Source organism: Esox lucius, chromosome 9, assembly GCF_011004845.1.
Source record: "Esox lucius isolate fEsoLuc1 chromosome 9, fEsoLuc1.pri, whole genome shotgun sequence".
Classification (NCBI taxonomy): domain Eukaryota; kingdom Metazoa; phylum Chordata; class Actinopteri; order Esociformes; family Esocidae; genus Esox; species Esox lucius.
Window position 1 is genome coordinate 19,697,586 of NC_047577.1, and position 25,284 is coordinate 19,722,869.

The 25,284-nt window shown below is 42.1% G+C and overlaps 1 protein-coding gene across 4 annotated transcripts in view; it reads right to left on the reverse strand.

Moving 5' to 3' along the window:
- Positions 1-25,284, reverse strand: part of LOC105021564 (axin-2) — an 86,870-nt gene that overhangs the window by 39,848 nt on the left and 21,738 nt on the right. For 2 of the 4 annotated variants that reach the window (XM_034294285.1, XM_034294284.1), the window contains exons 3-4: positions 20,699-23,373; positions 20,439-20,527 (exon numbers count right to left, since the gene is read on the reverse strand). The gene's annotated coding sequence lies outside the window, so the exon portion shown is untranslated. The remainder of the gene's footprint in view (positions 1-20,438; positions 20,528-20,698; positions 23,374-25,284) is intronic. The other 2 variants (XM_034294287.1, XM_034294286.1) reach the window with 2 other exon arrangements.

Here is a 25,284-nt window from a genome sequence, read left to right on the forward strand (position 1 = left end):
CCTGGTCCTAACTGGTTATAACACTTCCTGCTCCTAACTGGTTATAACACTTCCTGCTCCTAACTGCTTATAAGTAAACATCAAACACCATATGGTTGGAAAAAATGAACCAATATCCTCTTTTTAAATGGAAAAAGTTCTGAAAAACCTAAGCAGAGCAGAGCAGCATTTCCACAAGGACCTACTGATGTAACTTGAAAGACTTTGACTTCTCAGTTTGCATTTGATATAGTGTCTTTTCAACAGCTAGGCGAGGCAGCCAGTTACGGGGAACAGCAAAAAAAATCGAAAAGACAGGACGTGCTCCTGGCTATTAGAAGTCTAGTCAAAAGCCTTCCCTTCTCTACTTTGTCCCACAGATATTCATCTTGCCAGTTGAAAAGCGAAGACAGCAAAACTTCCAAACTTAAAAAGAACTTTTCAACCACCAAAAGAAACCTTACAACAGGATTGTAATCTAAAAACTGAAAGCGGTAGTTGAACATATGGAACTGAGACGAAGCCTTTCAAGTATGAAGAATCGGCCAAAAGGGGCTTGAAATGAATATGGCTTGGTCCCACAATGAAAGGACAACCAAACCCATACAGTGTATGCTGACTTCCACAACGTGTTTCCACATCGGCAAAATTCATATCATACAGTATATATGAACACACTTAAGGGTCTTACAAAGCCATTTAGTTTTTCTCTAAGGTTGTGTGTTTACGGGCTTTATTTACTCCACGACCAACGGTGGAGCGGTGCTTTTACAGAAACTTTTCTTATCTGCTCCACTGCCCCTACAATTAAAAGTTCCAAATCCACTTATCCAAAAACAGTTCAAAGCGTCCTCTCCCCACCAAAATACAGTGTCTGAAAATTCAAATTTCTTTTTCAAATGGGCCACATAACTCAGCCTCATCTCAATGCACGGCTTCACACAGAAAGCTGACTTCATCAAGGTACCTCTGAGTTTGACGGAAATGAAACAGAAACTCTTGCATTCTTTTCTTTCCCTTCAATGGCGCCAATGAATAAATGATATTCGTCTCTTTAATCGACGCCACTCAGCGATAACAAAGAGACTTTGAGACACTTTGAGGACACCTAACGATCAGACGCGATTGGGAGGTGCTGTTCATTTCCGCTTGACGGGCAGGCTGATCAAAAAGCAAGACCCATAAACGCTCCTATCTACTCAGGAACAATCTCACCGTTCTGTCTTTAAAGCAGAAAAGATTTGCTTCATCTCCTCCAATTGTTCAATACTTTTATTTGTTCCTGATAAAGCACTCCATATTGACTACTGGTACTTCGACAGCGCTTTTCTTTCTTGAAAAAGAAAAGGAGTGACATGTCACCTATATATAGGCTTCGAGAGTTTATTTTGATTTAACTTCTTCTCTGCTGTGTCTTGCGTGTTTGATACGCTTGGCAGCTGCCGGTTGAAAGACACCGGTCCAGAATGCTTCTAAAGACTCAAATTAAGTTTGCGGTTTGACGACAAGGTCTTGATGTATGCTAAAGAACTGTCAGGGAAGAGTGTGCTCACTCTCAGAAACTACAGGGATTGACAAAACCTCGTCAGACACCACTCCCCAGGATATCAAGGAATGATATCGCTCACAAAGTTTGCCTTGTCACAGAAGAGTGCAAAATAGTTCAAATCGCATAAATGCAACAAAGTGAGGTGGTTTTGACTTCTAAAGTGTTCGATTTGAGGTAAAGAAAAGGAAATTTGAGACAATTCTCTGTGTGGTGTGAAGGTAAGTGGGAATCTTTTCTGACAAAGAGGGGGCAAACTCCTTTTTTTTGTGACAAGTCTGCGTAAGTCTGTGTGACAAGTCTGCGTAAATTCCAGAAGAATTTCGAGATGCCTGTCATGTGTTTCCAGGAACACCTTTTTAGACAACAATTCGCGTGATTGAACCAGAGAAGGTAAAGGTCATGGATACATAGTTCCCCATAATTGTTTCACAGCTTAAATGAGTCCTCAGGGGCATTATAACCGCATTATAACCGCATTATAACCGCATTATAACCGTATTATAACGCCTAGACTAGAGCTGAAGAGAGAGAAAAATCAGTGTACCTTTCACAATGGCTTCTTGATCTGACCTGAGGACAAGTGTGGTTTAGGGGTGAAGCCACAGCCCTCTGGGCCTCCGTCAGCCTTTCTTACATGGCTCGGTGAACCGCTCGGAGAGAGGGAGTCGACGTTAGGCCATTTCAATCCATTCCAGATGTGGATCCCCATATCATTCCAGGAAACACATCGCTATCTCTTTTACCCAGTTCATCCGCTGGATTGATTACTAATGTCTTTTATGTGTAAAAAGAACAAGAGATTAAAATGACTCCTTCAAATGAATCACCTTTAAAGAATGACAGAAGAGGCCTTTAGTCTAGACTACATAGACTAGGCCTGGAAGAATTCCTCAGTTTTTTTCAATCTTGTTCAAAGGTTTTTCTGGTCTACGGGAAAGCTTTAATTACATGACATTGTTCTGGCTACTGCAGAGCACTAATCACTGCTCGTACTAATAACAAAAATGGAGCAAGTTCATTAAGACCACACAATCAAAGAGGCCCCATAAAGATATGCCCCGGGAAAGACTTGGTTTCCTCGTTCTTAGAATTCCACACACACACCGTGTTTTGAACACACCTCACATGCCAGGCACCGCACACTCCACACTCCACACACCACACACGTGGCCTCATACAAGGAGGCAAATTCAAAATTAGACACACACATTTGCAAGCACACACTCAGTTTCATGCACGGACATCATACCATGCAAACAGCACCTTTCAAATATAGATTGCCAGGTTTAAAATAATCCAGAAGCAACAGTATGTTATTTTTATTATGTGAATTAATGGGGGGGGGGGTCGATGCATTTTATTTGCAAATTGCAAAGTTCAAATACATGGTTTTTATATTTCCTAGAGTGCACAAGATTTCTCCTCCAACAAGGTAGTCACATTTTGTCTATCATACCAAGGAGTCTGTATGTCAATCATACCAAAACACATGAACAGCACAGACCTTCATGAGCAGACAATGCTGTAAACCAAAATTAGTCTTTAGGACATCCCTGGGACATCAAAAGATTATGTCTTGGGACATTGGACAGCTTTAAGTATGCTGGGAGGTTTTTCTTTATTAGAAACAGAACCTTAATGACCTTTGGACATCCCCAGTTTGCTGTGACGCTTTCATTTAGTTAAAATAGGACTGTAATGTCCTTAGGACGTCTCCTGTTTTCTAGGAAGCTTTCCTTCAGTTGAACTCAGAGAGTAATGTGCTGAGGACGTCCTGTGTTAGCTGGGAAGCTTTTTTTTAAGTTTAACTCGAACTGTAACGTCCTGAGGACGTCCAATGTTACCTGGGAAGCTTTCTGTGACTGTAGTGTCCTTAGCCACACAATGCCCCTTCTGATCCAGCTTCCCCGTCCGTTATGACAGAGGGAGCGTGTCGTACCAACCCTGTGGTGTCCGGAGCAACCCGGCCCACTATACTGTCGAGCCGACGCCGTCGGACAGTGTCACCCCCTCTGTCACCCTCATACAGGTCTGCTGGGGGGGGCAACGGTTGGCAGGGTAATAGACAGGGGGTGGGTGGTCAGGTTAGCAGGGTTAAGGGCCTTGGTGCATGATAGCGGAGACAGTGTGTTCACACGCACACACACACACACGCAGGCACGCACGCACGTACACACACACACACGCGCGCAGACGGAGGTCAGAGAGAGTCCCGGCCCCTGCCTTTGAACCGTGGCGTGGTGGCGTCCGTTGAGCTAGCCATGTGGGTCGGTCAGGAACTCGGCATAACTCGGTGCATTCTTACAGAACACAGCTCTGGACGCCAGGCCACACCGCGGTCACCCCATACACCACCCACCACGGAGAGTCCGCAGCCCCAGAGGCGACACCCCGGGCCTGGGCAAAAGAAGCCCAGCTCCCCCTTCTTTTTTCCTCCCCCTTCCTAGACTGTGGTTCCTCTATTCAGTATAGCAGTCAACTGCTTGGAACAATCACAGTTGGACATACACTATAATTAGGACCTGGAGTTATTCTTCGTGTGATCGGAGGAGGAGAAACTCAGAGAGGCAAGCTGTGGCTTATGTAGAAGAACAGGGGGCTTCCCTGGTCGTATGAGGCGTAACATGAACAAATCTAGGGCTCTCACTTTCCAGAAATGTTCAATATACCGCGAACCCGTAAATTCCACACTAGCATATGTGTGCTAGGTTGGAAAAGCTGGCCGGGTACATGTTCACTTGTAGATGATTTGAGATGCTTTTTTTTTAAGGATACGGCACACTGGGACGCTCATGTAGGTCAGATCCAAATCCTGTGCCTCCAGCAGAGAAGCCAGTACCTCTTTGAGCATCTGATGGAGCCAAGGAACAGAGAGGAGATGAGAGTTTCTTCCAGGTGCTGCTTTCACCGTAGTAATCCTTCCTAAGCATGACTGTTGGTTTTACAGAGAATCTCTCCAAACAGAGCCCAGATGGTGGGAGGTAGACGCACGCAGACGCACACCTAAACACACTCGCGCAGTTACTACACACACACACACACGACAAGGTAGACACACAAATACTCTTGCAGTTGGGTTGGCACGCACCCACACACGCGCTTGCAACACTTAGGCACACACACATTCCCACACACGCGTGCACATTCTCTCACACACACACACACACGACAAGGTAGACACAAATACGCTCACACACTTGCAGTTGGGTTGGTATGGACACACACACATGCTTGCACTTCCTAGGAACACACAAATTCCCATGCACGTACCCACGTACATTCACACACACACAGACACACACAAAATGAAGGTGAGATCTGATTTGTCACTCCTGGGTGGTCCTTAAGTAAAGATAAGGCGAGCTGTGCTAAAGCCCTCGGTTAAGTAGAAGCACAAGTTGGGGGCTGTTTTGTTAGGTTAGCAGTGGAGACCTCTTTACAACATGTGTGGAATGTTTGTGGCCTTTAGAGCTGCAGAGAGCTAGAAGAGCACCTCTAAGTTTAGGTCCCATTACAGGCGCTTGCTTCATGACAATAAGGCAGGAGAAGAACAACTTCAAGTTAAAGTAAACCTCCTCCAAAAAGGCCCTGCGGTCGTTTTCTGCTAACATCAGCTCTACTGTTTGTGGAAGATTAACACAGCAGATACAGGAGCCCCTTGTCTTGGAGCAAAGCTGGCCAGGCGTGAAGATCACGAAGGTGGTTAGGAAGAAGAGGAAGACATTGGAAATGAAGAGATACAAGAGTTAATCTTCCCCCAATTCCAATCCAATCCTCCATAGCTGCCTATTTCTGTCGGGAAGGAAAAAAAAAATCCCCCTCTCTTCTCGTATTTCATGTGGTTACTGGAACAACAATGTACATTCGGAGTGTTTCGTCCTTTGATGTTTCGCATTCACCAAACCGACTTAAAGCGGAGGAGAAGACGAGGGCGAGTAAGACGCGGGAGAGAGATTTTGTGGTGCGCTTTCGTTCTCTCTCTCCCCTCTTGCTGGCAAGGCATCTGACGTCTGGCCGGCCAAAGACAAAATCGGTTTCGCCTGTTAAGCCGTCCGTCAGGCCGCGTGAGAGATGGTTTTCTATTTTACTCTGCCCGTTTCGTGGATGTGGCTGTGCCGTTGCGAAGGCCGCTTACACGCTTTTCAAACAATAACAGTTCAATGCCTCCCTTTCTGCTTCCTCTGCCAGGACCTGCACATGCCAACACATCCTTTGGAGAGCCTTGAACTGACAACAAACGCTAAGCGTTTTCACCGCCGAGAGGCCCATCCATGAGCCTGTGTAATTAAAGTCGATCTAATACTGTTATATTTCTGCTCTGGAATACACGCACAAAAAAAAAGGAGTGCTTCCGAGGCTCTTTCTCCGTGGCGAATCCGCCGCTCCTTTGTTGAGGTCGCCACAAAGACGCCTTGCTCACAGAGAAAGAGAGAAGAGCCTCAGAATGGCGGAGATAAAATAAACTGGTTTCTTCCACAAACTTGAGTTTGCTGGCTTGAATTAAGTGTAGGCCGACACTCTGGGACAGGCTACGAAAAAAGCACGCAGAATCTGAATCTCTATCTTTACCCCGTTTGATACGAGCTTCAAACTGACAAGATTCGCTATTTCTCATCTCTCAGTCAGCCAAGTCTCTCTATTCACCACGTAGGGTGACCCCACACTTGGGATGCAGTACGTTTGATCGCGCTGCCGTCATCGGCCGGTCTACCTACACATCCACGTCACATTGCTAATTGTCTGTGACATATTCAGCCTACAGGCGTTACTTGAAGCTCTGTTACATATAGAAAGCATTTGAACATCAGAAAACCAACACTCTCCAATGTATCCATCACCTTGGAGAAATAGAAGCAACAACAACAACAACAAAAAACATCTCTGTCTCAACGGCTGTGCTCCTCGGCCATTCATTCACCTCCACCCTTTGCGTGGCTGTTCTGGAGGAGGCTTCGAATGGCACTGAACATTAAACAGACAATCAAAGAGTGAGGCATCAGTGCTGGGCTGGTGCCTCCAGAATGCAAAGTGTTATCAGAAATACAGCTGAACTCGATCCTCGGTGTCCGTCCTTCCCACAGGCAAAGTTATCCTTTCAACTGACTGCCGCCTTCAATAACCACAGAGCAAAAATAACGTTGGCATCAGAACTTCAGAAAAGGATTGGCTGCTGATGATTAATATGCAGACATGGGTGAATGTGAAGTACACACCGGTTATTGACTTTGCAAATACACATCTAAGGTATTGGCTTGATTGGCAGAGAACACACAGTCCAATGTCTTTGAGCCCCATGTTGCTTATGGTCTTTGTTTACACAACACAGGACTAACAGTGAATATTGAAATGTCGATACATTTTTAACTAGCTTTTAACCAACACATTTGCTTGCTTGTTGTACCTTTAAAAGCAGAGCTGTGAATACAGGTGTGCTAGATTACTGGTTTTATTAACAGTGGTGATGTGAAGAGGTTTCTTTAATACATTATATAGTATGTAATGTGATGAGGAACCCATTGTGTGGTCATCAGTCTGAGACAAAGATCAGAACCAGGCTGGTCTGCTTCTTATCACACTCCAAGTTCAACAAGGAAGTATGCTGGAATGTACACACTGGGTGGATAGCGCTTCTCTGGCTGGTGGTCACATTTAAAGTAGCAAAAGCCTGACTCACCACGAGGATTCACTAGAGTGCAAGGTGGCATGGCAGCATCGACCAGGCTGTGTAAAAAAATATTCTTACTACAGGAAATGTAATTCCTTAATACTATTTTCTATTGGACTGGCAGCACACAGTGCTGACTTCAGACTGAAAACAGAACTCAGTGGCCCGATTGTCACCAATTGAAGAAGAGAGGAGGAGGTGTGAAAATCCAGAGGGAACCCGCAAGAGCCCTGCAATATCCCGACGTCGCTAGGATGAAAGGAGCTGCAAAGCCAAATCGCTTTATCAACCCCAACAGCCTCTCTTATTGTGGATGCGCCTCAGACGCTAGCTAGGCCTAAAAATTCACAGCTCTAATTGCAAGACACAAGGAGATTGTTTGGCCCGGCGCTAACCGTTGTCTACGGCTAACGTAATCACCACAATAATTTAGCTCCCCCAAACATCAAATGGTGGTTTAGAGCTGGAGGAATTTGCATTGAGCTCTTTGATCTGGGAAAATTTAAACAAAGCATGACTCGCTATGCAAAACGCGTGAAGGTTATAGACTTCCCCCTTTTGCCCTCCTTCCATTCCTACCCTCCCCACCTCCGCCAAAACCACCTCCCCACCTCCGCCAAAACCACCTCCACAGTGAAGATTATTGTGACTACAAAAGCAGCAAAGCGAGAAAACAGACATCAGAGACTAACAACATTGGAGTAAATGACCTTTACAGCAAGAGCTGTGGTCAAGTGAGGTGAACTGTGTGGTAGCAGCACTAACGCTAGCACAGTCAAGGCTAATATTTCTCCTAGTTTCAGTGTTATTTAATTTTGAAATGGAACAGGACCAGTCTTTGAAAAGATCCAGAGGCAGAAGTGATTTATATCCAGACTTTATTTGATACACTGTTCAAGGAGATACATACATGGGGTCTTATATCACTTGCTACCACGGGGAAATAATCCTGAGGATACGAGGAGTGGGAATTAGAATGTGGATTTTAATTAATAGCTGTTTTTTTTTTGTAGGAGTTGATTCATTTTTTAAAGGAAAATCCAGTCATGTTATTTTACAGTGGTAATTATAAACGTCTGAAGCCATTTTAAACCTCATAAATTGTGTACAAGTTTGGCACTTACTAAAACTGGCAACAGGGAGACCGAATTAGGGTCCTACATTTGTACTGGGATTTTGCAGTAGAAAACATCAATTTTTGTCTGGCTGTTTGACGAACTGTAAAATGCACTCAACAAACATACTGTACATAGAAAGTACATTTCACATGCATATTAAAAGTCACGTGGGTGGGTGGAATCCTTAAAAGCATCTTTATCTCTCCCTCCCCATCCCCCTCCCCCTCCCTCCCTCCCTCCCTCCCTTATTGGCCTCTTGAATGCAGCCTGCTCCTTTGCTCGCCTGTGCATACTGACTTTTAATCAACTGCAAATGAACCCACAGAGTGTTCCTGTGATCTGAGTACACCCAGAAATAATGAAGCCTTTTTAACACAGCCTCATGGCTGCTTGTCAATGGAACAGGATTGAATGGGATAGATAGGCCAATATGCTGACTGGGTAACAGTCCAATACTTGTGTTTTGGGAATGCTTGTGGGACCACTCTGGCTGTAGTGCACATCTTCTCTGTGCCCTTTCTAGGAATGTAGATATAGTGTTTACACAGTGCCCTCTTGAATTATTGCCATCCGTTGCAAAGATAAGCACAAAAGGCCATGAAAAAATGAAATGGTCGTTTTTTAGCTCAACAATTTAGCCTAAATAAAAGGTTAGATTTCTGTTTTCAGTGAGAGAAATCTAACCTTTTATTTAGGCTAAATTGTTCAGTGAAGTAAAATGATTGAAAAAGCATTTATCCAAAACACAATTATTGGAGTATTTAGCATTTTTAAGTTCACCCCCCAAAAAAAATTATTACATTAACACTTAAACGGTAAGCCATGACACCCTCTTTCACTGGGGTATAAATATCAACTGACATATTAGTAATCACTAGCCAGATGCACAGAAGATCAAAGCAGCTGAAGACTTTAACAATCGGCCTGGAGGAGGACGTGTGTCTATACTGAGCCCACAAACAATGAGGAGGATGGTTCGAGTGGCCAAAAATCTCCAAGGATCACAGCTGGAAAAGTGCAGATGTAAGTTGGGTCTTGGGGTCAAAAAATCTCCAAAATGATGATCAGACACCACCTACAGAACCACAAGTTGTTTGGTAGGGTTGCCATAAAAAAGCCTTTGCTGTCATCAAACAACTAACTCAAGCGCCTACAGTTTGTCAAACGTTACTGGAACTTTCAAAGGAGCCAGGTTTTATGGTCAGATGTGACCAAATTAGAGCTGTTAGGAAACAAACACCAGAGGTGGGCTTGGCATAGACAGAAAGATAGCAATACAGAAAAGCATCCCCACTTTGATAGTGTGCAGTTTTTCTTCCAAAAGCCCTGGACAACCTGTTGGGACACATGGTAGCATGGACTCCGTCAAGTACCAGCAGATAAATCAAAACCTGACTACCTCTGACAGGAAGCGTAAATTGGGCCATGGTTGGATCTTCCAGCAAGACAATGATCCAAAGCACACCCCAAAATCAACACAAAAATGGTTCACTGACCACAGAATCAAGGTTTTGCCATGGCCATCACCGTCCCCTGACCTAAATCATCATCATAGAAAACCAGCGAGGTGAGCGGAAAGAGTCCACAAGCATGGACCTCGGATTCTGAAGGATCTGGAGAGATTCTGTATAGAGGAATGGTCTCAGATCCATTGCCATGTGTTCTCCAACTTTATTATGTATTATGGAATACTCTGAATTGTTATCTTGGCAAAGGGAGGCTGCACAAAGTATTAAATTAACGAGTGCCAATAACTGAGGCACACATATACTGTATATTTCAGAATAAATATTTGTTTTGTGATGAGAATGCATTCTTTCTTTCAATTGTTTTAATTTAAACATTTTGAATGAACGATTGTTCAATTTACTCACATTTACCACATGCGATATTTTGTGCAACCCTCCTTTTGCCAAGACAACAGCACTAAGTCCTCCCCTATCATGTTTGATGGGGTGGGAGAACAAATTATTTATAATAAGGAATCTGAGACCATTTATCCAGATAATTTCAGAGTCCTTTTTCCTGGACTCAGCTCTTCCTGGGCTCACCTCTGAGGTTTTAAATTGGATTTAGGCAAGGGGAAAGTGATCGCCATGGAAAAAGCTTGATTGTGTGGTCCAGTGAGCCATTTTTAGGTAGATCTAGAGGAATGCATTGGATCACTGTCCTACTGGAAGATCTAATAACAGCATTATCATCAATCTTACACCAAAACCCACTTTTCTTATCTGACCTCTGAACTTGGTCCCAATCAAAGTTCTAATGTTTAGCTAAATCCAGGCACTGACGTTTATCTCTCGATTAGAGTAGAAGCAACAGGACATTCAAGTAGCTTGTTGGCATGGAGGGTTTTCTAATGGCAGTTCTGAACAGTTTCTGTCCCCAAAATTCATCCAACTTCCGGCATTACCCAACCGACCATCCTCCTCACTGTGCTTGGGGGCGACATATAATTGGGTGCCGTTCCAGGCAGGCTCATCACAGCTCCAGTTGTTTTACACTTTGTAAATGTTACTTCAATAGCAGAGATTCCAATGTGTAGCTCTTTGTCTAAATTGCAAAGGTCAAAAAAAGTGTGTCTCATTTGTGCGTTCTCTGCCCTTGTACATGTTATTAAATGAGAGTTTGGCATGTGTCAGTGGATATCATTGGAAGGACACTTATGAAATTTGGTTCCTAAGAATTCCTAGGGATACCAATAATTGAGAAATACAACAATGTCATGTTGTCATAGCCTTTTTAGCAATCTTTTCCGACTGGGCCAGTATCTCTGCAGGGCACTGTACTATATACTGTCTATTCATGTCCGTGCTACTTACTGAGTATGTTCTCATATCATTGCCGGGCAGCATAGATGTTCTATGGGAAATGGTAAACAAGGCACAAAGGCAAATCTTTCAGATTTTTTTCAGGACAATGATGCTTTACATTCACAACTAGCAGCAGTTAGGTAGGAAACGGTAAAGAACCTCAGGCAGTTGGAGATCTTGTCACCCACAAGGGAGAATGAAATCAGTCAGTTTTTGTCTCCAGTGAGAAGTAGTTGGATTCTTTGAACATATCCTTGTTGGTATAAGAATAGCATGAGGGAACCGCGACTGCATTAAAGCTGAACTTCGACCCTTCAAAGAGAGTCATAACCAAATGCATATTATTACCTATTCAAATGCCCAGCAGAAACCATCTTTAGGCAATGACACATCAATCTATCAGCCCTGCCTTGTGGAAGCTGTTTACATAAACAATGACAATCCGTACAAACATCAAAAGAGTATGATATCTCTATCTTTACATCTTGTGTCTGTAGGGAGACAACCTAAAAGGAAGAGAAAACACATAGAAAAACTTAAAATTCACCACCATTTTTTTTTCCGAAGCCCAGCATGAATGTGTCGGCGAGCTAGCTCGTGTTATGTATCGAGATGAAAAGTGGAGGCCATCCCTTTGAAATCCTCCTCAAGTCAAAATTACCATTTCATTTCAACTCCAGCCAGGAAACTGAGAGCTGGGCCACTGCTAACTGCTTTGGGCATACCATTATTTATTGAGTATAAACTTTGTAGGGAACAATGTTGCAGGGAATAAATGTGTTGTGTGGGAGGCTGGAGTGAACAGTTGGAGCAACCACAAAGGCAGAGATCAGGCTTATTTTCTCTGTAGGAGGACCACATAAAAGTGAAAATAATGCCCATTATTGTGGCGCAACAACATCAGACTTCTCTTAGAATGATTTTTTAACAACTCTAAACATCTAAGCTTAACAGGCAAACCAGTTTGACCCTCTTCAGTTAATAGCATTAGCATTATGTTTTTTTATATGATTAGTGATATTGCCATAACTGAGTCATTAGCTAAGTACTGTTTCCATTCTGTGGTCACATTAAGTCAGCAACTTCCTTTTGTTAAGTTCACTTTATTTTCCTCACACCAGCAGGAGTGAAATTTACCTGTGAGTTTTACCTACTGTAAGTGGCTACTCTGCCAAATGAACTTCCTCACATAATTATACTATTAAAACTATGAAAAGGGGGAGGTGGAAGATGGAGAGAGATCAAGTTAAGAAAAACATTGCGTGTGGTGGAGAATGTCAATTTGTCAGTGGGTAGAGTGTCATCCCTTCCTGGGTGACTACATTTGTCCAGGGTACCGACATTTATCCATTTATATGATATTTGTAATAATCAAGATCAATCACAGCAATTATACATCATCATATTTGATTTTATCGCAGAGGCCTCGGCTGGTCAACTGGTCTAAGCCACTGCATCCAGTGAATATATGCGGTAAACATGCAGTGAGGTTTTGAATTCGGCCAACCTCTTTCAGAAAAAACTGCTTTCTTCTCTCCCTCTCACCACTTTCCTTTTACAAAAATTCTTAAAATGCCAGAAAAACTATTATCTTTGAAATGAAACACGTATTATGAAACTTTTCTAATTTCTAATCCCCTTTTCCTCTTTCTTATTTTCTCCTTTCCTCCATCTCCTTTTCCCACAATAAAAATCACAGTCCACCCCCTTGTCTCCTTTCTATGATTCCCCCTACTTCGATCCATTTATCCCGTCACACCCAGCAGGGGGAAAAAAATATCCACTCTTCCATTGTTCACTGGCACAGCGTCAGTAGTCAACCATATTGATCTCAACACCAGCTGTCAAATATGATTCCAGTTGTCTTAGCACGGTCCCTCAGGTCACCCAACTGTACAGTGTCCAGGTCCAGTTCTCCCCTGATATTATAATTATGGACAATTACTGGACGAAATAGCCACTAATGGACATTACCAGAAGGCATGCTTCTTCAAGATAGTCTGGACAGTCTGGACTGTAATAGGTGGAAGACTAATTTACTGCTTTCTTTTTTGATTTATTAACTGGTTTTTCCAGTGTTATGGTAAGGCATCAATGAGTTGATTGTGCATTTCGTTCCTGTATATTATTTGTTGTAGTATCTGTTCTGCACCTTCTGATGGATTGTAGTTGTCAACTGGAAATGTCCTTTTTGAAGTATTGGAGATTATTGTATTATTCTTTGCATCAAGCTACACACAAAAACCCCAAATGACAAAGAGAAAACACATTTCTAGAAATGTATTGAAAATACATGTTTAAATATCTCTGATAGTCTTCTTGAGTATTTGGACATCTGGATTTCTCCAGTTTCTCCAATTTGATCCTCTCAAGCTCTGTCAGATTAGATGAGTAGTGTCAGTAAACTGCAATCTTCAGGTCTCCTTAGAGATTTTTTATGGGGTTCAGGTTCAAGCTTTGGCTGGCCACTCCAGGACAATAAAAGACCTGTCCTGAAGCCCCTCCAGTGCTTTCTCGGCTGTGTGCATCAGGTTGCCTTTGTTCAGACAGATTCATCCGCACCCTGGTCTGAGGTCCTGTGTTCTCTGGATCAGGTTTTCTTCAAGGACCTCTCTGTATCTTTGTCTGTTCATCCTTCCTTCAATCCTAACCAGTGTCCCAGTTCCTATAGCACTGGTGCTCCCACCACCATGCCTGACCGGAGTGTGATGAGGACTATCTTGTTTGCAGGACATGGCATATGGCATTCAGGCCAAATGGTTTGCTTGTCATCTCATCAGACTAGAGCATCTTTTACCTCATGCTTTCTGATTCCTTCTGGCAGCATGTCACATGGCTTTTAATCAGGAGTAGCTTCCGTCTAGCTACGCCACCATAAAGGCTTGAATGATGGAGTGCTGCAGTGATCGTTGTCCTTCTGGCGGGTTTCTTCCATCTTTGCAGAGAAACTCTAATGCTCTAAGGTCTCTTGCTTACCTCCCTGATTCAGGCTTTTCTCACCAAGTTATGTAGTTTGGCCGGATGGCCAGCTCTAGAAAGTGTCTTGGTGGTTCCAAACGTCTTTCATTTGTCAACAATGACTGAGCCCACTGTGTTCCTGGGAACTTTTAATGCTTTATCAATTTATTTAGACCCTTCCCCAGATCTATGCCTTGACACAATCTTGGGGGTTTATAGAGAGTTCCTTGGAATTTATGGCTCGGTTTTTGTTCTGACACGCACTGTGTAGTCCGGGATCTTCTCCCTCTATAGACCTGTGTGTGCACCAGAGTGGACTGTCATCACAAAGGGTCTGAATACTTATACACATGAGATAGTTTGCTCACTCTTTTTAAGCATGTGTTTTAACTTTGTCATAAGGAATTATAATCAGGAATGATATACCATAAATAAATGTGGAGTAAGTGAAGGAGTCAGAAGTAACTGCCACAACCAGTTGTTGGTTTGTCGGAGGAGAAAAGTAACTATATGCTACTTATTCTATTATCTAAGACTTATACAAATGGCTACATTCTTTTTTCCTTTAATAATCTTACACATTTCATATTAAATTCAACCCCTGTAACTGAACTTCCAGATTAGTATATTGTCATTGGATCTATTCTCTGTAGTGCATAAGCTTTTGAGGAGCAGTTTGAAGGTAGATATGTCCCATCCTTTTAGTGTAGTAATACAATTATTGAAAATTAGAACATGGTCCAATATGGGACTAGAATTCTTTAATTGATTTTTTACAGATCAAATATTGAAAAGGCACTTCAACTTATTAACAATTTATGATATACAGACAGGTGACAAAGTAAAGGAAAAATCTGAACAAATGAGTGGAGGAACTTGAAAAATGCAGATGCTTCCATTCAGGTATAGCAATTAACATCCAATCATATATGTATAAAAATGCTGAGCAGGCCCATTTGACCTACAATTTGGATCAAGATGGCAAGAGGAAAGGACTACGTGACTTTGAAGGAGGGTTCATTACTGAGTTTCAGTGTCACAGACTGAGCAACTGGCTGGTGTTTCAATAGGGACAGTGACTAAAGTTACATCTGCATTGGGACAGACATCAGTAAATAGGGTTGGAATTTGTGGTCAAAAGCGCATTACTGTAATATGTAAGGAAAAGCAGGAGAGAAACTCTTTCCCAGGTGACTGAGAATGTCAATGCAGGATGTTATCAGACTGTGCCAGCAAGACCAATCCGTGGAGAAAAACACAGAAGGAGATATTAGAGTAGGGTGCAGTCACCCGTCTGCCCGTGCTCCTCATTCCTGCATAGCTAGTTAAGTTAATAGTTAAGACGAAACTGTATGACCATACATTCTATTAGCAACCCAATGAAGGTTAGCTGACACGAAACCAAAATGCTGGGCTATGTCATTGCATAGACAGTGGTATATGCACCAAACAGATATCCCGTAATCCACAATGTATGTATAAACGCCCATACCGAAATCATTGACATAAACACATCCGTGTCTATGTAAAAATTACCGAACAATACCGCAACAAATACGCAGCTCCCGTCTGAAACCAGAATTTGTGTTGTGGAAAGTCGGGCACCTTCATGCACGTGTGTGGTCTTTGGCTGGATGTATGAGCTCCTCCGAGCACTTTGGTTTTGGTCAACTTCATGGTTGAGTGAAAAGCGCGATGGCAGAGATGCTCATGGGACATGGCTGGAAGAAAACTTATTGAAGGCATCCGGAATTTCATCCGGAAGTCCAAAGGGCGGGACTTCTACGGGACATCGTTAGCCAATCCCACCTGATGACATCATCAGGCCGCTCCTAACCAGGTCGTAAGTAGGGATCAGACAGTTAAAATTAGAATAATAAACTGGGTGGTTTGAATCCTGAATGCTGATTGGCAAGATAGCAGTGTAATATAAGAATGCCATGGTATGACACCACATCCCTTTTACCTGTTCTTATTGTGTTGGAAACCTGTTTATAACGGCTATAGGTCATCTCCAGAGTTTCTGGTATATCGACAATATATTCCAGCTAAGCACTGTTTCCAGCTAAGTTTCCAGCTAAGCTCTTAGCCATATGGTATACTGGTGATGTACCAATAAACGGTGCCTTATTGCCTAAATATACTACTTTAACATGGACATGGACTTTACAAGCCTCACACATTTGCACCCTCTCTCTTATCAGTACTGGGCCAACGCCCCAGGGAGAACCAACTGGCCCGGGGCTGCGGAAGAGGGCACTTGAACATAGCCCAGTTGCTGTCAGTAAACGCAGCTCGGCTGCCACCCCTTGACAAGGCGCACCTGCCCCAATCAGGCCTTGTCAGGAGGAGCTAAAAGAGCCCTTAAGAAAGCAGCTCCGGGCAACAGAAAAGCAGCACCTTGGGTCTCGCCCTGTTACAATGTCCACAATCCATGTTCAGGTACAGGAGAAGATGAAGCTTAGTAGTCGTAGCACATACATATGTATAACTTAAAAGGAGTACACTTTCACATTATAGTCAATTCTTTGATTTTAAATGGAAACTATTGGAATGTAGATCTTAAAGAAGAATACTTATAAATGTCCAAAGGCACTGTTTAAACTTTTTATCAGAAGGTCAAGGGATCTTCTTCGCTGCACTCCAAGGAATCTTGTTCACTGCACTGCTAAGGATCTTCTTCACTGCACACCAAGGGATCTTCTTCACTGAACCAAAATTGGTTCCATATAGTAATAATGTACAGTACATTACGACCTATGGAATATAATGAAAAATACAATAATTAATAGTTAAGTAATTACTTTTTTATTATTATAATTGTCAGTATAGTTAAACATGGATTGGTGGCCCAGAAGTCATCTCAACTTTTTTGAACGATGAGCCCATATCAATCTTATGATTCAGTATGATTCTGGTTTACTTCTTTATGAACAGTGCAGTAACAGTTGTTGCCCGCCTTGCCCCTGAAAAGGGCAATGGGCCAAACTCTATGTGAATCAGCATTACTTAATCAGCATTAGTTAGTAAGACAAACATTTTTCCACACTTGTACAATTTTCAGACCAATGGGATGCCTGTTAAGCAGAATGTGGACAGCAAGAGTCGTCGTGTGACACATATAATTATTCAGTTTCAAGGCACAACACTCCAAATGTCTGAAAAGGGTAACGTTATAAAGTAGGTAGATTAACTTACACACAGTTGTGAGCAGCTGCTGAAATAGACCCTCTGCATCTGATAGCTGAGTTACTGCCAGACTGAGCAAAACATATACAATGTGTTAAAGGTGGCAAACAAGGCATTTGCATTTTCAAGACTTATTATAGATCATTTATAATAAATAATGGTCATATATACCTCAGTCAAGCCACTGTCCATAATTCAAGAGGTCAGCAACAGTTTTTCTTATGACTTAACATTCAAATTAGCCCCTTCATATGACTCCTGCCCAGTCCACATGAAACTACTGAAATAAAAGGAACAATTAGCTAACTGCTAATTACAGGGTGGGTCTGTTTCTCATTGTAGCTTATTCCCAATCAAAATTGTAAACGGTAGTTCGTTTTTACAGCATCCAAATGTCTTTTTTCAGTCTATCAAGCTAGCTAGCTAGGTCATTATAGCTTACAAACATCAAATTGTAATGTAACATTATATATTTAGTCCTTGGATTGTTATGAATTTGGTGTCATATACATGAATGAAATAGAGAACTTTGCTTACCTTAATAATATAAAAGAATAAACTGCTGATTTGTAGGATAATTACAAGCCTGAATGGCCATTTATTTTTTAAATAAGGCAGCTACAATTTACATATACCAAAATCTGTCAAATTTCCTCTTTTCTCTAAGAGACTATAATATTTTTGAACAAATAATTTTATATTGCTCCTATTTACCATTTAGTTTGCAAACACAAAAAGTTAAAGAATGTATTTTCTGTACAAAATTGATTATGGGTACTATATAATATATCTCCCTTTGAGTGATCTTTACTGCAAATACATCTTTCTGAGCCAGTGAAGTAGCGTTTGAATTTCACTTCTCAAACTACATTATGGATTCATGATTCAAAATTGTTCTCTGTGAGAAGAAGCTTTGTACACATTTAATGTAATTAGGTAAGAACATTTAAGGGACATGACTTGCAAAGTTTACCTTTACAGTTGCGGTGTCATAGGGCCGAGATGTATCTTTCCACCAACTTTTGTCTAAATCAAGCCAGTTGAGTCGGAGATGTTGTGCATATAAATATGACTAAAAGCACACACAGAAACAGACTTCAGTCTCTTACTACTTACATCCATAAGCTTCTTTAGTTCAGAGCTTCTAAAATGTATTCCAACGAACCCATGTACGCCAAACAAGGTATAGAGATATTAGCAGCTATATTGAGCACATGTTGTGTAATTTCCTCAGGAATGTCATCAATACGGAATTACAGACAATGACAAAGTTGGAATGTTGTTACTTTGTCTAATACAATGCTACTTTAACAGTCAATGTAGCATTAACATTATCTTTCCAGATAACCTGGTTCCATTTCGGTTTGTAGGCAAAACCAGTTGAGAACCACTGGTTTATATAATGAATGCTAACTCATCATTTAATAGGGAAGGAATAACAAACAAACCAAATGGAGAAAGTGTGGACCGGGCTCAATTTGATTCATGATCGGTGGGAAACAAATGAGCATAACCCTGTTGGTCTCACTGCTGACAAAGAGTACATCTAATGTTAAACATCTGGCTGAAGAGGGGATTTTCATGCATGACGGCATGTAGTGTGTGGGGGGAAAAACTGTTTTGTTTTTATTTTCTTCTGCAAAAAATGGACGTCTATTCTGATGTTGAAATAATGTCAGGACAGTGTTTTGGCTCCCTTATTTTCTGTTTCAATGGAAGTCAATGGAGCTAAGTAGACCAGTTGCAGACACTATAGCAGTGATGACCATTTATTTCAATGGAATTGGGTCGACTATATTCACAGTATCCATCATCTTATGTAAAGAGCACACACAGACACACACACACACACACACACACACATTTTTTTTAGAGCTAAAGTATTCATAACACCTAACGGGTGTTACAACCCCAGTTATAACACTATCCCCAAACTTATGTTTTTCCCTTAACCTAACCCCTGCTGAAAAAAAGGCATTTTCCCTTGTTGGGACCAGCCAAAAAAACCTTTGTTAACATCAGGTGCCCCCATATAAACATAGATGTGGATCACTCACTTATTAGTAGGCACGTAGCATTTTTATATAGCAGGTTGGCTGGCAAATTTGATAGACTTCTGCATATCAGTGTACAATACTTAACAAAAATAGAAACAAATTCAAGAGAATACAGACAATTTAACAAATGAGCACAATAATTACCATTCTAGATTGCAGAAACAAACTGTTTCTAGTGAAACTGTTTAAATTCTCCAATCCAAACCAAAACGGGTTGCCCACGTTCTGGAACACCCGCTGGCTATCATAGCTTATTTTTATTGTGCACATGATATAAGGGAAACAATTTAGGTCGATAATAAAGAACAGGAATAATGAAACAAAGAACAGGGGCAAAAACTGAAATGTAAGCACAAAGAATAGCAAGAGTTAAACAGGTGTTTGTGACAGGGGTAATGACAGTGGTTGAATGCCGGACAGTTCCAACGCTCATGAAACACCTTGTGAAATAGAGGAAGTATTTCTCATGAACGCCATAATAAGCACTGAGGACCAAAAGACTTGTAATCAGACATGGCCAAATATACTCTGAACATACTTCAAATACACCAAATGAATAGCAGGTGAGAGTCGCCTGCCAAACATTGGAGCAATGTGCTTGTGTTGAAATAGGAACTATGGTCTACAAGGCATTAGGGCCTTGGACGGAAAGAACTTCAAATGGGTGTAAACTAGAATATTCCTGACTACTTTGCTCTCAAATTTAGCAAACAATACATACATACATCATGTGTAAAAGTGAAATGACAGTTGCTAGAACAGTGGTCTTTGAGAAAGCCTGAAAAATTAATTGTTACCCTGCGTCGTTCCTGTTCTCTCTCATTTATGCAAACGTGTCAAATGCCAGTGTTGAAAAGGAACTGGGCTCTTGAATGTGTTTGGGCTACAGAGGCTTGTTCATTTGTTTTACCTACCTGTTTCTTATGTCTCCACCGCCTCAATTTATTTGTTCTAGCCTTCCCCACATCTGACTGGGGCTGCTGCGTATATATATATATATATTTGAACAAGGGCTGTTGAGGGGAGAGGGATTTGGAGTGTTCCACTGAACTCCAGTCAGTTCTTCTCAAACATTTAAACAGGGTTTCTCCGTGGGGAAGAGGTGTTTACCTTAGATGGTTTACTGCTGTTGTTGAATGGGCTTCAGGTCCATCTCCCTCTCAGTCTGAACCTTCTACCTACCGCCATTGATCCGGACTCTGGAGCAGAAACGGAAGACAGAGAGATCGAAAGTTAAAAGGGAGGGATTTATAGAAGAATAAAAGATAGACGCATCATGTGAGACCAGAAAGACCACAATTCAGACACGTTTTTCCCCCCTTTTTTTTTTTTAATGATCGACCCCTGTCCATTGCAGGGGTGATACGCACTGTCTGTCCAACCTGTCTGTCTCTGTCTGTGTGGTTGTACATCAGCCGGCCCGGTGCCAGCCGCCGACACCCCTTTGGGGTGGCCAGAGCGGCGCAGGGGTCCGCCTTTGATCCCTGGCCAACTATAAATCTCTCCAAAGCAATAGGAAGAGCAGAAGAGAGAGAGAGAGACAGGAGAAAAAAAAAGAAAAGAAACCTCTGCTGCCAATTATTGGGAAGACATCAAGGTCTGCTCTGTGCAACAAGAGAAAAGGAAAGGAAAGACTGAGAAGGGGGATGAAAGTGGAAAAAAGGAGCAGTTGATAGTTTGACTTGGTGTTAGCTGGAGGATCCTCGTGATAGAAGCTAGGGGGAAGCTGACCTGCTGGAGGTAATTATGGACAGGTATCTGTCTGGGTCTACCCTCTCTCTTTTTATCTTTCCCTCTCTTAGAGCTGGCTGTATAATTGTGGCCAACAACATTCACTCCCCTTAAAATTCAAATTTCTACTAATCCTAATCCTAACCTTATCCTGAAGCTATCCCTAACCCTAAAATTAAACTGAAAAACATATCCTTAACCCCAAATCCTTTCATTAACCCTAAAAACCTCTTTAACCCCAAATTCAAAGGTACCCCGAAACTCTTATGCCCCCCTTTTGTAACTTATCCTAAACAATACAAAAAAAATACTCAAAAAAAGGACTTTAAAAAGATCCCCATTAATGACATTTTCTTGGTTCTATCAACATTTTCAGACATTTCTCACAGCTTTTCAGACAAACACATATACATACAGTACATAGTCTCTAACTCTCCATGACTCTCTCCTAGCCTCAGTTGGTGTGCAGTCAGTAAAAGCAGAACGAAATGACAAACAAGGGTTCAGATCCGTATTCAATATACGCAAAAGTGCCACATGCTATACATCAACTCTGAGATGTCAACTCAACTTCGAGAGAAGCACTACAACTTGAAGAGTGTCAGAGAAATTATACGGGACATGCTCACTACAAACAGCCAAGAGGATTATAATGTTTGCAGTAAGCAAAATAGATTTGTCAGCCCATGAAAAACAGAAAACATCCTGTCGTACATCATACTGGTACAATTTTAGCAACTGTCACCTTGGTTTCAGCAGTAACCCTCCTGACATTCTCTCACACTCAACTTTTTCTACACTACCGAAATGCCCTGCAAAGAAAGTTCTATAATTATATTTAAGTATGTCATTTCAGAAAATATAATTGTATTCAAGCTTTTCATTTCGGAAGACAATTTTACACAAGCATGTGATTTCAGAAGATATCATTATTTTTTAAGTATGTCATTTCAGAAGACCAGATTGTACATTTTCTCCCCAGCTCACTTATGAGGAGACTTTGGGTTCTAGGACTTCTACCTTGAAGCTTACTGTTTGAATTGAATGACATGATTGAATTATTTAAGACAACGACTTATAGGCATGTTCGGTGATAAGCACTAGTTCATAAGGGATTGAACAAAAGGGGAAAGTTCATTGCAATTACCATGCAATTACCATTATGTCATTTTTTTATTTAGGTGAATGTAACTTTCATAAAAGCAATACCATAAGCTAATATGTTCTACCTCAGGAGTACTTGTTACCATAGTAAATAATAACCTTTGATACAGGGCATTTATCAGTACTTCAACTGCCCGTTTGTAAAAGGCCTAAGCAGTGTACACAACTGCACTGCATCAAATATATTTCCTCACTTCCTTTCCTTGCCCTTGTGAGGAAAAAGAACTGACAATAGCACAGACATTGATCACCAAGGACGAGTTTCTCTCTCATTCTCTCTCTCGCACTGTGAGGTTTTTTCCCGTGGCTGTTGTTCGTTCACGTGTCTCCCGAGACCTCAGCCGATGAGAGAGAGAAAACAAAACTGAACATTAACAAAACCCTCAAGCCCTTTAAACACTTGTCATTCGTCCTTTGTACAATCTCTGCTAGAGTTGCTATAGAGATTTCAAATTTTTTTCTTACAGATTCTCTGTTTCATTAGTTTCTGTGGTGGGGGGAGAAAATCAGTCAATTAGAGTGTGAGGAATGATCAAAAGGAAGCCGTTTAAAAATCCAATTTGCCATGGGGGTGCTGGATGTGATGTTGAGTGAAGGACAAACAGTGTATGGAGGACATCTGCTAAAATATTGACCAGTAAAAGGTTTTGTTTTCTAGACAGAGAATATTGAACATATATGGCATTATTGTGCATAAAAGCACGGCTGTGAGAAAATATAATATGAAAACACAAATACTAAAACCGTTGCGTGTGTGTGTGTGTGTGTCTGTATGTGTATTATCATGTCGTTTTCACTGATATAAGTTCAAGTGTTTATTTTTTGTTAAATGGTGGATCTGTTTACATTAGACAAAGGTTTGGGACGGTACACTCAGCGCATGCAGTTTTGTGTGTTACGTGTGTATGTATAAGCATGTATTATTATTGTGTATTATATCTGAGTACCTGAACCAAGCCACAGGCATTTAATTCAGCAGGCAGCTATCAGACACTATCATCACTAATCCCAATGGAATGGAACACGGACACTTTGAAGTCCGTGAAAAGAACATTGGTTTAGTATTTTAGAGGCGAGACCATGCATCGCTTAGAAACCTTAATTAACAATCTATAGCTGGATTCTGGCCAGAACCAGCAGTGGAGGTGCACTGAAGGGAGAGAGAGAGAGAAGAAGAAGAAGAAAAACATTTGGAATTACAGAGCCGAGGGCAGGTTAGTGAGGCATAAAAGCACACAATCTTGACACACACGTGCGTCAATACACACGTACACACGTACACACACACACACACACACATTGAAAAGAATAGGCAGTTGAATAACACATCTTATCATGCTTAAGGCCATATTGTTACCAAATTTGAAATATGGCCTAAGATGAGGAAACAGGCCAGTTCTTTGGGATTGATGTTCCATTCACCCAACATGCTTTCATGTCCTACAGGAGCATTGTCTTAGAACCTTCAAAACCCGCCAACGGCTTAAGAACAGGATGGTGATTTCATCGACTACACAATGAATCTAAGTGGGCTTCACCATTAGCCAAGAGTGGCCTCACGAATCCCCCACTTCCTACTTGAAAAACATGTAGGATTTAGAAAACAAGGAAGCAGAACAAGGCTCTTGACTGCTCATTGGCTGAGCAAGTCTAACTTGAGACTCGCTCATCCAATGAGCATTGGGGGCCTTGTTTCTCTTATCCTGCATGCTTTTATTCCTGGCGCCAGAAGATCCTTTTCTGGCCACAGAGTTAGTCTGGTTGTCTGGCTACAGGAACAATTCCTGGCTACATAATTTGTCTGGCTGCAATAAATGTTTTTGACTACAGAATGTCTGACTGCAGTAGATTGCTAGCAACAGAGTTTGTCAGTAGACTATCATTTTCATGCCAAAAAAAATGTGTCTGGTTGTTGTGCTACACCAATATACATTTTTGACTAGTTTGGCTTTAGAAAATCAATTTCTATCAACACGTTTTTGTCCAGTCTTAGAAGATCTTTTAACAGACTCAAAGGGCTTGTTTACATTATGAAAAAAAAACGTTAGATACACGTATCTCTTGCAAGACCATTTCCATAGCGTTTGAATTTACACCGGCATGATCGTACCACGCCGTATCGTTGCCCACCACGCCGTATCGTTGCCCACCACGCCGTATCGTTGCCCACCACGCCATATCGTTGCCCACCACGCCATACCGTTGCCCACCACGCCATATCGTTGCCCACCACGCCGTATCGTTGCCCACCACGCCGTATCGTTGCCCACCACGCCGTATCATTGCCCACCACGCCGTACCGTTGCCCACCACGCCATATCGTTGCCCACCACGCCGTATCGTTGCCCACCACGCCGTATCGTTGCCCACCACGCCGTATCGTTGCCCACCACGCTGTATCGTTGCCCACCACGCTGTATCGTTGCCCACCACGCCGTATCGTTGCCCACCACGCCGTATCATTGCCCACCACGCCGTATCGTTGCCCACCACGCTGTATCGTTGCCCACCACGCCGTATCGTTGCCCACCACGCCATATCGTTGCCCTCCATCACAGGAAAATCAAGTGACATGCATGCGCACTGCACAGAAACCTGATTCAGTTCCTAATACTTGCACTGGGGGGGCTCTATCAAATGTGGCCTCCTGGACGGTGGCGTCTTGAGCTCTATCCGCAAGTTCACACAACAAAACAGCGTAGTGTGTCGACTCTTCTTCGATGTATCGCGGACAACGCGTCATAATGTAACCAAGCTCTAAGGCCTCGACAAGGAAGTTATACCATGGCGTGTCGGCATCGGATTGGGTCACGTCTACGACGTAACACACACCACACACACATTTCCTGCAGGAGGAGACATACACACACACACACACCAAAGACTAGCCCATCAAAGGAAGCAATGTGAGAGATTCTTTCCCAAGATGAAAGCAAGGGATATTCTGTCGTTTCAGAGAGGGATACGGCTCAGCCTGGCTCCCTCCATCCCACTGCCACCAAAAACCCTTGAAGTAACGCTAACACTTTTTTTTTTTTGAAGATGAAGGATGAAAAAAAAA